At 44.9% G+C, this 17,527-nt stretch overlaps 1 pseudogene; it reads left to right on the top strand.

The window, feature by feature from the left end:
* The window catches only part of LOC100587927, a 41,007-nt pseudogene extending 23,763 nt beyond the window's left edge, over window positions 1–17,244 (top strand).
* The last annotated feature ends 283 nt before the right edge of the window (window positions 17,245–17,527 follow it).

The following is a 17,527-nucleotide window of genomic DNA, read 5'->3' as shown; positions in this document are numbered from 1 at the left end:
CACATGTCAAAACTACCATCTAGAGAACTTAGGTTATAGTTATAGGACTTAGGGAAACAATAACTCTGAATTTTATTTTGTGACCAGTGATTATTTAATGCATAAAATAAGATTTCTTATTCTTAAATATGTTTTTTCTTCTTCTTTTTTTTTTTTTTTTTTTTTTTTGAGACAGAGTCTTGCTCTGTCACCAGGGCTGGAGTACAGTGGTGCAATCTCAGCTTACTGCAACCTCTGCCTCCTGGGTTCAAGTGATTCTCCTGCCTCAGCCTCCTGAGTAGCTGGGACTACAGGCATCCGCCACCACACCTGGCTAATTTTTGTATTTTTAGTAGAGACTGGGTTTCAGCATGTTGGCCAGGCTGGTCTTGAACTCCTGACCTCAGGTCATCCACCCACCTTGACCTCCCAACGTTCTGGAATTACAGGCGTGAGCCACTGTGTCCGGCCTAGATTTCTGATTCTTAAAACAAGCATCTTAATGTTTTCAAAACTACAACTTCTGCTTTTCTTAACCCTGTTGGCTGCGTGGTCTTCAAAGTTTGTTTCTAATGTGATGGAGAACTTATAAACATACTGTTTTCTATCTCATTGCATGGTTTAAAGTTATGGGATGAAAATGTTCACACTAAACCTATTTTAAATCTGGCTCACTTGAGACACGTGTTTCCAGATGGGCCCTGGGATGAGATGGGGTCTCCTTGGAGACGGAAGGCATTGAAGAGTCCCACGAAACAGGGTTAGGAATATACCTGACTCACTGGCAGTGACAGCCTTTGGTCTGGAGAGTGCTCTTTGATACAAATGAAAGAAATATTTCAAAACCAAAGTAAGAAGGGGAGGATTGGAAGGATTTAACTTATTGCCCAGGATTTGTGATTTTATAATTTAGGGTTTTTTCTTTCTTCCCCAAACTCTAATTTAGTCTTTTATTTATTTCTATTTTTATTTTTTGAGACCGAGTTTTGCTCTTGTTGCCCAGGCTGGAGTGCAATGACGTGATCTTGGCTCACCGCAATCTCCGCCTTCCAAGTTCAAGTGATTCTCCTGCCTCAGCCTCCCGAGTAGCTGGGATTACAAGCATGAGCCACCATGCCCAGCTAATTTTGTATTTTTAGTATAGATGGGGTTTCTCCATGTTGGTCAGACTGGTCTTGAACTCCTGACCTCAGACGATCCGCCCGCCTCAGCCTCGCAAAGTGCTGGGATTACAGGCATGAACCACCATGCCCAGCCCTAATTTAGTTTTTTGTTTTGTTTTGTTTTGTTTTGTTTTTTTTAAGAGATGGAGTCTAGCTATGTTGCCAGGCTGGAGTGCAGTGGTGCAATCTTGGCTCACTGCAACCTCTGCCTCCTGGGTTCAAGTGATACTCCTGCCTCAGCCTCCTGAGTAGCTGGGATTACAGGCATGCACCACTGTGCCCAGCTAATTTTTGTATTTTTAGTAGAGATGGGGTTTCACCATGTTGGCCAGGATGGTCTCGATCTCCTGACCTTGTGATCTGCCCACCTCAGCCTCCCAAAGTGCTGGGATTACAGGCGTGAGCCACCGCACCTGGCCAGTTTAGTCTTTTATGATGACTCTTTTACAGTTCTTGCAGAAACAACTGATTTCAAAGTGACACGTTAACCAGATGCAGTGGCTCATGCCTGTAATCTCAGCACTTCAGAAGCTGAGGTGGGGGTACTATTTGAGCCTAGGAGTTTGAGACAAGCCTGGCAATGCAGGGAGACCCTGTATCTACAAAAAACAAAGCTAAAAACTAGACAGGCATGGAGGCATTTGCCTGTGTCTCAGCTATACAGGAGGCTGGGGCAGGAGGATCCTTTGAGCCCAGTAGATCAAAGCTGCAGTGAGCCATGTTCATACCACTGCACTTCAGCTAGGGTGACAGAGCACGATCCTGTCTCAAAAAAAAAAAAAAAAAAAAGACACATAGCAGTGACTCTCTTGTTCCTAGAAGGAAGTATACACTGGGGATCCCTCTCACCTCTAGAAGGAAGATAACTTTAGGGAAAACAAAACTTGGAAAGATTGACTCTTTTGGCTTTATGATAAAATATTTGGGACCCTATGAAAGTAACTTTAAGTGGGAACCCATGTTACAGCCCCTAGCTTGTGACCTAATACTTAACACAAATATTCATTTAAAGTCAACACTGTACTTTTAGACATAATTTCTTCTGTGTGGTTTGGGGTGTTCTTACTAGCAGCATAGTTTACTGTTGAAAAACTCGGACCGTAGCACCAGATTAGCTGGGTTCAAATCTGAGCCTCACCACTTACTAGTTGCATGTCTTGAGCAAGTTGCTCAACCTCTCTGTGCTGTGTTTTTCCACATCTGTAAAGAGGAAATGATAATCATAGCTACCTTATGCAATTAGTGTTGGGATTAAAACAGTTAATATACATAAACCATTGAGAATAGTCTTGAGTCAGGGTTCGGGGTTGGGAAAGAAAAGAGAATATTGTTTATAAGAATTTTAAGAATTTTATAAGAATTTTACCCTGTGTGGGCCGGGCGCGGTGGCTCACGCTTGTAATCCCAGCACTTTGGGAGGCCGAGGCGGGCGGATCACGAGGTCAGGAGATCAAGACCACAGTGAAACCCCGTCTCTACTAAAAATACAAAAAAAAAAATTAGCCGGGCGTGGTGGCGGGCGCCTGTAGTCCCAGCTACTCGGAGAGGCTGAGGCAAGAGAATGGCGTGAACCCGGGAGGCGGAGCTTGCAGTGAGCCGAGATTGCACCACTGCACTCCAGCCTGGGCGACAGAGCGAGACTCCATCTCAAAAAAAAAAAAAAAAAAAAAGAATTCTACCCTGTGTTATTTTTTTGGAATTAGCCCTCTCTCTCTCCAAAATGTATGAACAAATAAGAGTAACCACTGTTGTTGTAGCTATTTTTATTGTGGCCTAAAAATGTGAATATTCTTCCCAAGATCTCTAATTTATTATCAGATAAAAAATCTGGCATTAGAGAGAATGGAACTCCCTATTTCAAAATCAGAAAGGTATTTTTTCTATATGGCATTACTTTTTCTTTTTTTGTGGTTAATTTTCAACTGTGACAGATGTGACATTTTAAAGGGGGCACTGTATGATTTCTTTCATGGGAAGAGGCTGAAAATTTGCCAGCCTTTTTCAAGAAAATAAGGCAGTGAACCTAAATGAGATTTTAATGTAAATATTACATAGGAATAACAGCACTTCCTATGAAATTGTATCATCCTCCAGTTCTCCCCAGCATCCTGTTTACCTTTGCCCTGCAGCTGTTTGCTGGGTGCCAGCCCTGGGAAATCACCTACTAACAATAACCCGGCTGGCTTCTGATCTGCAGGAAGGTCATTCTCCCCTATGACAGATGAACACATTTTTCTTTTGTTATTTGTTTTTGTTTTCTTTCACTCACTTTTTCTTTCAAAACTTAGTTTCTTTCAATTCCTTCTAGAGTTTTCCTGTGATTCTTTCTTTTCACTTTTGTTCCCTTCTTAATAATTACTTGGCATGTCCTACTTGTGGGCTACACTTCCTGAATTTCCACACTCTGCAGCTCTTTGAAAAGCCTGCTTTTATTCTTCCCGTCTAGGTCATCTGTGCAAATCATTAAAGTCATGGGGTTGCCACTAATGACTGGTCGACTCCATTAACGCAGCCTCCCCTCTGTGGAAGTTTGCTTTTCTGGGTCATTGTCTTTTACTGTGGAGCTTGTTAAGAGCCTTTATTGCTTGAAGAAGGTGCACATTGGAACTTTAAGATTTCCTGTTTATACACAGGGCAGGGCCTGGCTGAACACTGATAGTGTGGGCAAGCTTTCGAGCTTTGCCAAAGGGCTCTCAGTGGGACCCAAGAGGAGCTGCAATGAGGGTTTTAAGACAAGTGTCTGCTTAGCTGCCACAGCTGTGTTAGAAACTGCAGAAAAAGCACCTCGCAGAGCTGAAGAAAGATCTGGTGCTGCCAGTGGAGAGGTCTGCACCCAGGTCAGGTCTCAGGGGGCGCTGCTGTGAGCCCGAAGGCATCTTTGTGCTAGAGGGCAAAAGGGCACCCTCTTCTTGGTCCCCCGTCTGAGTGGATAAAAACCTAGGACTGAGTCCCTGTAACTGTGACTGCCAGAGGACTGTTGTCCATACAAACGGTATGTACAGGAAATTTGGCCTTCCCCAAATCCTTTCAGGGTCCGCCAGGGTCTGGGGAGGGGGTCATGATCTGCTTCTGCCATAGTGTGACTCCAGTCACAGATCTGAGCAGTTCTGCTGGGGCTCAGAGTTTTCTGCCCCAGTTGGGTTTCTAAGCCCCACCTCTTGTCAAATGTTGCCTTTCCAAACCCTTCCTAGGAATAACTGTGTCACTTAAGGCATTAGCAAACTGTGCCTCCAAGGAGGGGATCTTCTCTCCAGTTGGGGAGGGGGGTACTGAGGCTGACTTAATTACTGGAAGCTGTTTGATGAGTGTGGAACCTCAGCAGAGCGTCCTGGAGAGGGGCCGGGCACCCTGCCACAAGACACCCACAAGGTGTGGAGTTTCTGGGTCAGGAAGAACCAGATGAAGCTGCTCATGTGGCCAAAAGTAGCAAATTCAAGGGATGAGTGTGCATTTTCCAACATGGAGAGGGAAGGAAGCAAGGGGATTTCATCAACTCAGGACCAACCTGAGGGGTCTCATCCAGGCTTGGAGGAGCCTGTGGCTCCCAGAATGCCCACTCTCAAATGAGGTTCTCCCTCCCTAGCATGGCCCTGGATAAAGCTGGCCTTGTCTCGCTTCCTGGTCCCTGTTATCCAGGTTCTACGCAACCCATCCCCTTCCTATCAGTAGAGTCGTCCCTCAGGTCATAGATGAGACTACAGCTTTTTTCCAGCCTAGTCTCTCCAAGATTAGAGCCCTGGAAACCGGATCTGTTTTGGTTTTTTGTTTCTTTTTATTATCTCTTATTTATTTATTTTTTTTTGAGACAGGATCTTGCTCTGTTGCTCAGGCTGGAGTGCAGTGGCACAATCTCAGCTCACTGCAACCTCAACCTCCCAAGTAGCTAGGACTACAGTTGTGCACCACCATGCCCGGCTAATTTTTTAATCTCTTGTAGAGACAGAGTCTCATGACGTTGCCCAGGCTGGTCTTGAACTCCTGGCCTTAAGCAGTCCTCCCACCTCAGCCTCCCAAAGTGCTGGGATTACAGGTGTGAGCCCCTACAGCTGGCCCAAATCTAGTTTGGAAGTAGATTGATGCTTTGGTTTTGAAGTAGATTGATGCTCTGTTCACAGGCAGATTTTGATCCATGGGTAACTGTTTCTGAGCTCTGGGAAGCAATTCAAATCCCAGGAAGCCTCAGGCTCCTGCAGTTACACCCCAGGTGGGAACAGCCTGAGGCAAAAGGCCATATTTGTGTCCCTCTGACATTCTACATTGAGCTAAGTCTGTGGTTGGAGTTGGTGGGTGGCAGGCAATGGGCTGTGCTACTTATGGAAGCTTCCAACAAGAGCTGCAAAGGAAACATCGCTCAGGCTGAGTCAGATACCAAGTCCGTGAAAGTCTAATTCCAGCAGGAGCAGCCAGGCCCCACCAGGCCTGGGTCTCCCTCTTCCCTGTGGAGCAAGGCTTGTTTTAGGCTCCCTCCAACTCTGTGGTTCCACACCCTGAGTGAGCATCCATACTGCCTCCCCCTTGAAGAGCCAGGAGTTAATGTCCTCTGGCCATCTTAGTGCCTGGTCTTGGTGGCACCCACCCCTGTCCCTTGGGAGTCCTTTCCAACTCCTACGATGTTTTTCTGTTCTCGTGAATCCTCTCCCACATGTGTGAGCTGGGGATTATTATCTCTGTTTTAGAAAGGAGAAAACTGAGGTGTGGGCAGGAGATAGAATTTCTCTGTGGGCCCAAGGCTTGTGAGTGGCTGAGCTGGGACACGAATCTGGATCACCAGACTCCGAGTTCAGTGCTCTCCCTACCCTTGTGTAAATATCTCTTCAGCAAGAGCTGGTGCCAGGGGGCAAGAACTGTACTAGGGCTCCTCTTGAAACAGGTTTGCTCCCTGCTCAGCAGGACAGCAGGCAACATGGGGCTTCAGGCTTCAGTAAATATTTGTTGAATTGAGACTGCATAGGAAGGATGATGGGGAACAGGGAGCTGGTGAGGCCAGGAGGCCAGGAAGGCAGCTACACACAGCAGCAAACCCCTCCCTGCCCAGCCAGAGCACTTCATGCTCATGTGTTGGGAGAGGGATTTGTTAGATGAGACCATTACCTTACTGGTTATGAAATGTTGTTGTTCTTATTGTTCGACTCCACCACTAGTATTCTTCCTTCTCTCCAGGTTGCAACTGTGCAACTGCAGAAAAGAGGTCAGCAGACTCCTGAAGGTAATCATGTCTTCTTCCTGTTCAAAGTAATTTTCATTCTTACATATCTGCCTCATGGTATCTATCAGATAGCTCTTTCCATTAACAATCCTATGTAATAAATAACCACAAAGCCTCAGTGACATGTAATGGTAAACATTTCTTTTGCTCATGTGTCTGGGGTGGTCAGCAGAGCAGCTTTGTGGGGGTGCCTCTCACTGCTAAGAGTCAGCTGGCTGTCAGCTGGGTGACCGGGATGACTCAGCTCAGCTCCTTCAGCAGGCTGGCCCAGGCGTGTTCTCATGGCATGCTAGAGGAACATAAGAGGGAGTGGGCTCATGCAAGTACTCTGTGATCCTCTGTTTGGGAGCTGTTGTTAACATCCCATTTGCCAAAGCCCAGATTCGAAGGGTAGGGACATTGGCCATCACTTTAGTGACAGCATCTATAGAATGACATGGCAAAGGATGTTAGATGCAAGGAATGTTGCAAATAGCACGCTCATCCTGGTCCTGACTGACGTTAGGTTCACTCCACAGAGGAGATAAACTCCTGGCCGGGCGCGGTGGCTCATGCCTGTAATCCCAGCACTTTGGGAGGCCGAGGCAGGCAGATTGTGAGGTCAAGAGATGGAGACCATCCTGGCCAACATGGTAAAACCCCGTCTCTACTAAAAATACAAAAATTAGCCGTGTGTGGTGGCACACGTCTGTAGTCCCAGCTGCTCGGGAGGCTGAGGCAGGAGAATCGCTTGAACCCAGGAGATGGAGGTTGCAGTGAGCTGTGATCACACCATTGAACTCCAGCCTGGTGACAGAGCGAGACTCCATCTAAAAAAAAAAAAAAAAAAAAGGATAAACTCCTGTATTAGCAACCCCAACATAGTGATGATTTACAACCACCAAAGTCAAATCTTCATCTGCATAAAAAATCTACAGAAAGATCTCCGTTGAGTGCTTAAAACAAAAATAGGTTTATCACAAAAGTGTTTTTTATTTGCTTGGTTTTGGTTTTTCAGGCAAGTGTTGAAAGGTAATTCTCCAGGAGTCTCCTGTTTTCTTCATGTCTTATGAACAGGGGCTTTAACTGTCACTTGTTCCTAATCATATTTTCAAGTATGTTTGTATGATTCCCATAGGGAGCCTATTTCCATGACAGCATCTCCTGCTATCAACCCTGGTCCCTATCAAGGATGGCCATCATCAGACTTCTCAAAGATGTCAGTGCTTCCTTCACTTGTACCCTTGTTACTCTACTGACAGGAATATTCTCTCCACCTTCCTGAGGAATATAGCACAGTGGTGGCTCCTACGGTTTTGCATAAATCCACTCTAACATTCCCACATATCTGAACTTTCAGAACCCTTCATGAATACTATGCTGAGGCAATACCAGCGTTTTCACCTCATTTCTTTTGGGCCCTTGTTAGCAGAAACTTTAAGGAGCTATTCTAGTCATCTATTAGGACAGGTTCTAGGTGTCTTTTCCCTGATGTTAAACTTCAAGTCATGAGAGAGGGCTCCTATATCAATAAATTGCCTTCTATCCCGTCTTATTTATATTCTATTCTTGCCAGCAATACACACTTGCCACCCCCCATCCACACACACAATCTTATTCCTTTAAGATCTACACCCCCATGTGATCCTTGGTTGCTACTGGGACACATTAACCAAGCCCAGCAATGTCTTTGGTATGCTAGATATTTACTCTTGGAGCAGGGAGCTGTGTTTCTCTATTCAGACTGTGCAGAGACATAATCTTCGTTACTGGTCTGAAGACAATAAAAAGAGGCACCATCATCTTGAAGAGTACAAATCAGGTGAGGCTTTAGCAGGGTTCCCAGGCAAGGGGCATCTGCTCTGGTCTGCAAGGGGAGAGAATTCAGAGAAGCATGAGAGCTTGCATCTCAGATTCGTGCATCCAAATATCCCTAAATCAAGTCTCAGAGTCTCTCTTTTTCTATCAGGCCCTGACTTTTACCATAAAAGACTTGTCGGCATTTCCACCCTTTTGGCTGTCTGAGCAGCACCATGATGGTTGGCAAGAACAAGTGCCTTACAAAGGCAGCAAAAAGGAAGCCAAGAAGAAAGTGATTGATCCATTTTCTTTTTTTTTTTCCCATGTGCCACTTGATTTTTTGTTTATTTTTTTAAAACTTGTGATGAGAACACTTAACACAAGCTCTATTCTTGTACTAAGTTTTTTAAAAATTTTATTATTATTATACTGTAAGTTTTAGGGTACATGTGCACAACGTGCAGGTTTGTTACATATGTATACATGTGCCATGTTGGTGTAATGCACCCATTAACTCGTCATTTACATTAGGTATATCTCCTAATACTATCCCATGCCCCTCCCCCCACCCCACAACAGTCCCTGGTGTGTGATGTTCCCCTTCCTGTGTCCATGAGTTCTCATTGTTTAATTCGACCTATGAGTGAGAACATGAGGTGTTTGGTTTTTTGTCCTTGTGATAGTTTGCTGAGAATGATGGTTTCCAGCTTCATCCATGTCCCTGCAAAGGACATGAACTCATCATTTTTTATGGCTGCATAGTATTCCAAGGTGTATATGTGCCACATTTTCTTAATCCAGTCTATCATTGTTGGACATTTGGGTTGGTTCCAAGTCTTTGCTATTGTGAATAGCGCCGCAATAAACATACGTGTTCATGTGTCTTTATAGCAGCATGATTTATAATCCTTTGGGTGTATACTCAGTAATGGGATGGCTGGGTCAAATGGTATTTCTAGTTCTAGATCCCTGAGGAATCGCCACACTGACTTCCACAATGGTTGAACTAGTTTACAGTCCCACCAACAGTGTAAAAGTGTTCCTATTTCTCCACATCCTCTCCAGCACCTGTTGTTTCCTGACTTTTTAATGATGGCCATTCTAACTGGTGTCAGATGGTATCTCATTGTGGTTTTGATTTGCATTTCTCTGATGGCCAGTGATGATGAGCATTTTTTCATATGTTTTTTTGGCTGCATAAATGTCTTCTTTTGAGAAGTGTCTGTTCATATACTTTGCCCACTTTTTGATGGGGTTGTTTGTTTTTTTCTCATAAATTTGTTTGAGTTCATTGTAGATTCTGGATATTAGCCTTTTGTCAGATGAGTAGCTTGCAAAAATTTTCTCCCATTCTGTAGGTTGCCTGTTCACTCTGATGGTAGTTTCTTTTGCTGTGCAGAAGCTCTTTAGTTTAATTAGATCCCATTTGTCAATTTTGGCTTTGTTGCCATTGCTTTTGGTGTTTTAGACATGAAGTCCTTGCCCACGCCTATGTCCTGAATGGTATTGCCTAGGTTTTCTTGTAGGATTTTAATGGTTTTAGGTCTAACATTCAAGTCTTTAATCCATCTTGAATTAATTTTTGTATAAGGTGTAAGGAAGGGATCCAATTTCAGCTTTCTACATATGGCTAGCCAGTTTTCCCAGCGTCATTTATTAAATAGGGAATACTTTCCTCATTTCTTGTTTTGGTCAGGTTTGTCAAAGATCAGAAGGTTGTATTTCTGAGGCCTCTGTTCTGTTCCACTGGTCTATGTCTCTGTTGTGGTACCAGTACCATGCTGTTTTGGTTACTGTAGCCTTGTAGTATAGTTTGAAGTCAGGTAACGAGATGCCTCCAGCTTTGTTCTTTTGGCTTAGGATTGACTTGGCAATGCAGGCTTTGTTTTGGTTGCATATGAACTTTAAAGCAGTTTTTTCCAATTCTGTGAAGAAAATCATTGGTAGCTTGATGGGGATGGCACTGAATCTATAAATTACCCTAGGCGGTATGGCCATTTTCATGATATTGATTCTTCCTACCCATGAGCATGGAATGTTCTTCCATTTGTTTGTATCCTCTTTTATTTCATTGAGCAGTGGTTTGTAGTTCTCCTTGAAGAGGTCCTTCACATCCCTTGTAAATTGGATTCCTAGGTATTTTATTCTCTTTGAAGCAATTGTGAATGGGAGTTCACTCATGATTTGGCTTTGTTTGTCTGTTATTTGTGTATAGGAACGCTTGTGATTTTTGCATATTGATTTTGTATCCTGAGACTTTGCTGAAGTTGCTTATCAGCTTAAGGAGATTTTGGGCTGAGATGATGGGGTTTTCTAGATATACAATCATGTCATCTGCAAACAGGGACAATTTGACTTCCTCCTTTCCTAATTGAATGCCCTTTATTTCCTTCTCCTGCCTGATTGCCCTGGCAAGAACTTCCAACACTATATTGAATAGGAGTGGCGAGAGAGGGCATCCCTGTCTTGTGCCAGTTTTCAAAGGGAATGCTTCCAGTTTTTGTCCATTCAGTATGATATTGGCTGTGGGTTTGTCATAGATAGCTCTTATTATTTTGAGATACGTCCCATCAATACCTAATTTATTGAGAGTTTTTAGCATGAAGTGTTGTTGAATTTTGTCAAAGGCCTTTTCTGCATCTATTGAGATAATCATGTGGTTTTTGTCTTTGGTTCTGTTTATATGCTGGATTATGTTTATTGATTTGTGTATGTTCAACCAGCCTTGCATCCCAGGGATGAAGCCCACTTGATCATGGTGTATAAGCTTTTTGATGTGCTGCTGAATTCGTTTTGCCAGTATTTCATTGAGGATTTTTGCATCAATGTTCATCAAGGATATTGGTCTAAAAGTCTCTTTTTTTGTTGTGTCTCTGCCAGGCTTTGGTATCAGGATGATGCTGGCCTCATAAAATGGGTTAGGGAGGATTCCCTCTTTTTCTATTGATTGGAATAGTCTCAGAAGGAACGGTACCAGCTCCTCCTTGTACCTCTGGTAGAATTTGGCTGTGAATCCACCTGGTCCTGGACTTTTTTTGGTTGGTAAGCTATTAATTATTGCCTCAATTTCAGAGCCTGTTATTGGTCTATTCAGAGATTCAACTTCTTCCTGGTTTAGTCTTGGGAGGGTCTATGTGTCCAGGAATTTATTCATTTCTTCTAGATTTTCTAGTTTATTTGTGTAGAGGTGTTTATAGTATTCTCTGATGGTAGTTTGTATCTCTGTGGGATCGGTGGTGATATCCCCTTTGTCATTTTTTATTGCGTCTATGTGATTTTTCTTTCTTTTCTTCTTTATTAGTCTTGCTAGCGGTCTATCAATTTTGTTCATCTTTTCAAAAAACCAGCTCCTGGATTCATGGATTTTTTCAAGAGTTTTTTGTGTCTCTATTTCCTTCAGTTCTGCTCTGATCTTAGTTATTTCTTGCCTTCTGCTAGCTTTTGAATGTTTTTGCTCTTGCTTCTCTAGTTCTTTTAATTGTGATGTTAGGGTGTCAATTTTACATCTTTCCTGCTTTCTCTTGTGGGCATTTAGTGCTATAAATTTCCCTGTACACACTGCTTTGAAATGTGTCCCAGAAATTCTGATATGTGGTGTCTTTGTTCTCACTGGTTTCAAAGAACATCTTTATTTCTGCCTTCATTTCGTTATTTACCCACTAGTCATTCAGGAGCAGGTTGTTCAGTTTCCATGTAGTTGAGCAGTTTTGAGTGAGTTTCTTAATCCTGAGTTCTAGTTTGATTGCACTGTGGTCTGAGAGACAGTTTGTTATAATTTCTGTTCTTTTACATTTGCTGAGGAGTGCTTTACTTCCAACTATGTGGTCAATTTTGGAATAGGTGTGGTGTGGTGCTGAAAAGAATGTATATTCTGTTGATTTGGGGTGGAGAGTTCTGTAGATGTCTATTGGTCGCTTGGTGCAGAGCTGAGTTCAATTCCTGGATATTGTTGTTAACTTTCTGTCTTGTTGATCTGTCTAATGTTGACAGTGGGGTGTTAAAGTCTCCCATTATTATTGTGTGGGAGTCTAAGTCTCTTTGTAAGTCACTAAGGACTTGCTTTATGAATCTGGATGCTCCTGGATTGGGTGCATGTATATTTAGAATAGTTAGCTCTTCTTGTTGAATTGATCCCTTTACCATTATGTAATGGCCTTCTTTGTCTCTTTTGATCTTTGTTGGTTTAAAGTCTGTTTTATCAGAGACAAGAATTGCAATCCCTGCTTTTTTTATTTTCCATTTGCTTCGTAGATCTTCCTCCATCCCTTTATTTTGAGCCTATGTGTGTCTCTGCATGTAAGATGGGTTTCCTGAATACAGCACACTGATGGGTCTTGACTCTTTATCCAATTTACCAGTCTGTGTCTTTTAATTGGAGCATTTGGCCCATTTACATTTAAGGTTAATATTGTTATGTGTGAATTTGATCCTGTCATTTTGATGTTAACTGATTATTTTGCTCGTTAGTTGATGCAATTTCTTCCTAGCCTTGATGGTCTTTACAATTTGGCATGTTTTTGCAGTGGCTGGTACCGGTTGTTCCTTTCCATGTTTAGCGCTTCTCAGGAGCTCTTTTAGGGCTGGCCTGGTAGTGACAAAATCTCTCAGCATTTGCTTTTCTGTAAAGTGTTTTATTTCTTCTTCACTTATGAGGCTTCGTTTGGCTGGATATGGAAGTCTGGGTTGAAAATTCTTTTCTTTAAGAATGCTGAATATCGGCCCCCACTCTCTTCTGGCTTGTAGAGTTTCTGCTGAGAGATCAGCTGTTAGTCTGATGGGGTTCCCTTTGTGGGTAACCTGACCTTTCTCTCTGGCTGCCCTTAATATTTTTCCCTTCATTTCAACTTTGGTGAATCTGACAATTATGTGTCTTGGAGTTGCTCTTCTCAAGGAGTATCTTTGTGGCATTCTCTGTATTTCCTGAATCTGAACGTTGGCCTGCCTTGCTAGATTGGGGAAGTTCTCCTGGACAATATCCTGTATAGTGTTTTCCAACTTGGTTCCGTTCTTCCCGTCACTTTCAGGTACACCAATCAGATGTAAATTTGGTCTTTTCACATAGTTCCATATTTCTTGGATGCTTTTGAGAGGTGACAGTGTGCTGGCAGTCCTCACAGCCCTCGCTCGCTCTCAGCGCCTCCTCTGCCTGAGCTCCCACATTGGCAGCACTTGAGGAGCCCTTCAGCCCACCACTGCACTGTGGGAGCCCCTTTCTGGGCTGGCCAAGTCGGGAGCTGGCTCCCTCAGCTTGCAGGGAGGTGTGGAGGGAGAGGCGTGAGCGGGAACCGGTGCTGTGCGCGGCGCTTGTGGGCCAGCTGGAGTTCTGGGTGGGTGTGGGCTTGGCAGGCCCTGCACTCGGAGCAGCCAGCCTGCCCTGCCGGCCCCGGGCAATGAGGGGCTTAGCACCCGGGCCAGCGACTGCAGAGGGTGTACTGGGTCCCCCAGCAGTGCCAGCCCAGAGGCGCTGTGCTCAATTTCTCACCGGTCCTTAGCTGCCTTCCCACGGGGCAGGGCTCGGGACTGCAGCCCACCATGCCTGAGCTTCCCACCCCCACCAGGGGCTCCTGTGCGGCCCGAGCCTCCCCAATGAGCGCCACCCCCTGCTCCACAGCACCCAGTCCCATTGACCACCCAAGGGCTGAGGAGTGCGAGTGCACGGCGTGGGACTGGCAGGCAGCTCCACCTGCAGCCCTGGTTCAGGATCCACTGGGTGAAGCCAGCTGGGCTCCTGAGTCTGGTGGAGATGTGGAGAACCTTTATGTCTAGCTCAGGGATTGTAAATACACCAATCAGCACCCTGTATCTAGCTCAGGGTCTGTGAATGCACCAATCGACACTCTGTATCTTGCTGCTCTGGTGGGGCCTTGGAGAACCTTTATGTCTAGCTCAAGGATTGTAAATACACCAGTCGGCACTCTGTATCTAGCTCAAGGTTTTTAAACACACCAATCAGCACCCTGTGTCTAGCTCACGGTTTGTGAGTGCACCAATCGACACTCTGTATCTAGCTGCTCTGGTGGGGCCTTGGAGAACCTTCGTGTCGATACTCTGTATCTAACTGATCTGATGAGGACATGGAGAACTTTTATGTCTGGCTCAGGGATGGTAAACGCACCAATCAGTGCACTGTCAGAACAGACCACTCGGCTCTACCAATCAGCAGGATGTGGGTGGGACCAGATAAGAGAATAAAAGCAAGCTGCCTGAGCCAGCAGCAGCAACTCGCTTGGGTCCCCTTCCACACTGTGGAAGCTTTGCACTTTTGCTCTTTGGAATAAATCTTGCTACTGCTCACTCTTTGGGTCCACACTGCTCTTCTGAGCTGTAACACTCACCGCAAAGGTCTGCAGCTTCACTCCTGAAGCCAGCGAGACCACGAGCCCACCGGGAGGAACCAACAACTCCAGACGTGCCACCTTAAGAGCTGTAACTCATCACGAAGGTCTGCAGCTTCACTCCTGAGCCAGCGAGACCACGAACCCCGAACACATCCGAACGTCAGAAGGAACAAACTCCAGATGCGCCACCTTAAGAGCTATAACACTCACCGCGAGGGTCCGCGGCTTCATTCTTGAAGTCAGTGAGACCAAGAACCCACCAATTCCAGACACACTCTGTTTGTTTCTTTTTACTCTTTTTTCTCTAAACTCTCTTCTCGCTTCATTTCATTCATTTCATCTTCCATCACTGATACCCTTTCTTCCAGTTGATCGCATCGGCTACTGAGGCTTGTGCATTCGTCACATAGTTCTTGTGCCATGGTTTTCAGTTCCATCAGGTCCTTTAAGAACTTCTCTGCATTGGTTATTCTAGTTAGCCATTTGTCTAATTTTTTTTCAAGGTTTTTAACTTTGCCATTGGTTCAAACTTCCTCCTTTAGCTTGGAGTAGTTTGATCTTCTGAAGCCTTCTTCTCTCAACTCGTCAAATTCAGTCTCCTTCCAGCTTTGTTCCATTGCTGGTGAGGAGCTGCGGTCCTTTGGAGGAGGAGAGGCGCTCTGATTTTTAGAGTTTCCAGTTTTTCTGCTCTGTTTTTTCCCCATCTTTGTGGTTTTATCTACCTTTGGTCTTTGATGATGGTGACGCAGAGATGGGTTTTTGGGTTTTTGGTGTGGATGTCCCTTCTGTTTGTTAGGTTTCCTTCTAACAGTCAGGACCCTCAGCTGCAGGTCTGTTGGAGTTTGCTGGAGGTCCACTCCAGACCCCGTTTACCTGGGTATCAGCAGTGGTGGCTGCAGAACAGCGGGTATTGGTGAACCACAAATGCTGTTGCCTGATCGTTCCTCTGGAAGTTTTGTCTCAGAGGGGTACCCGGCCATGTGAGGTGTCAGTCCGCCCCTACTGGGGAGTGCCTCCCAGTTAGGCTACTTTGGGGTCAGGGACCCACTTGAGGAGGCAGTCTGCCCATTCTCAGATCTCAAGGTGCATGCTGGGAGAACCACTACTCTCTTCAAAGCTGTCAGACAGGGACATTTAAGTCTGCAGAGGTTACTGCTGCCTTTTGTTTGTCTGTGCCCTGCCCCCAGAGGTGGAGCCCACAGAGGCAGGCAGGCCTCCTTGAGCTGTGGTGGGCTCCACCCCATTCGAGCTTCCTGGCCACTTTGTATACCTACTCAAGCCTCAGCAATGGTGGGCGCCCCTCCCCCAGCCTCGCTGCCGCCTTGCAGTTTGATCTCAGACTGCTGTACTAGCAATGAGTGAGGCTCCGTGGGCGTAGGACCCTCCGAGCCAGTGCGGGATATAATCTCCTGGTGTGCCGTTTGTTAAGCCCATTGGAAAAGCGCAGTATTAGGGTGGGAGTGACCTGATTTTCAAGGTGCCATCTGTCACCCCTTTCTTTGACTAGGAAAGGGAATTCCCTGACCCCTTGCACTTCCCAGGTGAGGCAATGCCTCGCCCTGCTTTGGCTCACATATGGTGCACTGCACCCACTGTCCTACACCCACTGTCTGGCACTCTCCAGTGAGATGAACCCAGTACCTCAGTTGGAAGTGCAGAAATCACCCGTCTTCTGCGTCACTCGCGCTGGGAGCTGTAGAGTGGAGCTGTTCCTGTTCGGCCATCTTGGCTCCACCCCGGTTGGTCCATTTTCTAAGAAAGATTGGTATGATGTGAAAGCCCCTGCTGTGTTCAATATAAGAAATATTAGAAAGACCCTAGTCACCAGGACCCAAGGAACCAAAACTGCATCTGTTGGCCTCAAGGGTCACGTGTTTGAAGTGAGTCCTGCTGATCTGCAGAATAATGAAGTTGGATTTAGAAAATTTAAGCTGATTGCTGAAGATATTTGGGCAAAAACTGCGTAACTTCCATGCCATGGATCTTACCCATGACAAAATGTGCTTCATGGTCAAAAAATGGCAGGTAATGATTGAAGCTCATGTCAATGTCAAGACTACTGCTGGGCAGTGGCTCACACCTATAATCCCAGCACGTTGGGAGGCCAAGGTGGGTGGATCACCTCAGGTCAGGAGTTTGAGACCAGCCTGATCAACATGGTGAAACCCCATCTCTACTAAAAATACAAACATTGGCCAGGTGTGGTGGCGGTCACCTGTAATCCCAGCTACTCAAGAGGCTGAGGCAGGAGAATTGCTGAACCTGGGAGAAGGAGGTTGTGGTGAGCCGAAATCATGCCGCTGCACTCCAGCCTGGTTGACAGAGTGAGACTCCATCTAAAAAAAAAAAACTACCAATGGTTACTTGCTTTGTCTGTTCTGTGTTGATTTTACTAAAAAAAAAAAAAAACAAAACACAAAAATCAGATATAAAAGATCTGTTATGCTCAGCATCAACAGGTCTACCAAATCCAGAAGAAGATGTTGGAAATCATGACCTGAGAGGTGCAGACAAATGACTTGAAAGAAGTGGTCAATAAATTGATTCCAGACGGCATTGAAAAGACACAGAAAAGCCTTGCCAATCTATTTATCCTCTCCGTGATGTCTTCATTAGAAGAATAAAAGTGCTGAAGAAGCCCAAGTTTGAATTGGGAAAACTCATGGAGCTTCATGGTGAAGGTAGTAGTTCTGGAAAAGCCACTGGGGATGAGACAGATGCTAAAGTTGAATGAGCTGATGGATATGAACCACCAGTCCAAGAATCTATTTATAGTTAAGACTTATAATAGTGGCACATAAAAAGTCCTATTTGTTAAAAAAAAAAAAAGACTTGTTGAAGCCATGAGTTAACTGTCCTTTGCAGTTCTGTCACCCTTATAATCAGCTCCTGGGACTGATTTTAACCACATTCTACCCTACAATGGCTAGAGGCCTCTGGCTTTCACATGATACCTCAGTTGACACTTAGCTAACCTGAATCATTTGTTTGTCAAGACTTCCAAAGAGTTAACAAAATCTGACCCGTTCCCAAATCTTTGTAATTTTATTGGCCCAACTCCA

This window comes from Nomascus leucogenys, chromosome 2 (genome assembly GCF_006542625.1).
Source record: "Nomascus leucogenys isolate Asia chromosome 2, Asia_NLE_v1, whole genome shotgun sequence".
Classification (NCBI taxonomy): Eukaryota; Metazoa; Chordata; class Mammalia; order Primates; family Hylobatidae; genus Nomascus; species Nomascus leucogenys.
Note: the sequence above shows the minus strand (reverse complement) of the source record. Positions and strands in the feature narration are given on the sequence as shown.